Source organism: Chiloscyllium plagiosum, chromosome 16 (genome assembly GCF_004010195.1).
Source record: "Chiloscyllium plagiosum isolate BGI_BamShark_2017 chromosome 16, ASM401019v2, whole genome shotgun sequence".
NCBI classification, from domain to species: Eukaryota; Metazoa; Chordata; class Chondrichthyes; order Orectolobiformes; family Hemiscylliidae; genus Chiloscyllium; species Chiloscyllium plagiosum.
In genome coordinates, this window is record NC_057725.1 from 6945028 (window position 1) to 6945419 (window position 392).

The following is a 392-nucleotide window of genomic DNA, read 5'->3' on the forward strand; positions in this document are numbered from 1 at the left end:
AATGGAGGGAAGTGAGGTGGAGGATTACCATTGAAATTCCAGGGTTAGGCTTTGAGCAACAGAAGGCAAAGCAGCCAACAGTGCAGACATTAAAACTGAGAGAGGCCAGCAATGGAAGAGCACAGGGATCTCAGGGACCCGTGTGTCTGGATGAGATTACAGAACATGGGAGGAGTGAGGAACTTGGGAAACAAGGATACAAAGTTTTCGAGTAGATGTGTGGCAGAACGGGGAACCAATATCAATCAGCAAGCACAGGGGTGGAGGAGGGGTGGAGTGTGATGGATGAGCAGCACCTGGATTATATCAAACTTGCAGCAAGTTCAGCTAAATGGTGCCAGCCTGGGGTACAGTGTAATGGGCAAGGATGGCAAAAAAACAGCTTAAGGGTT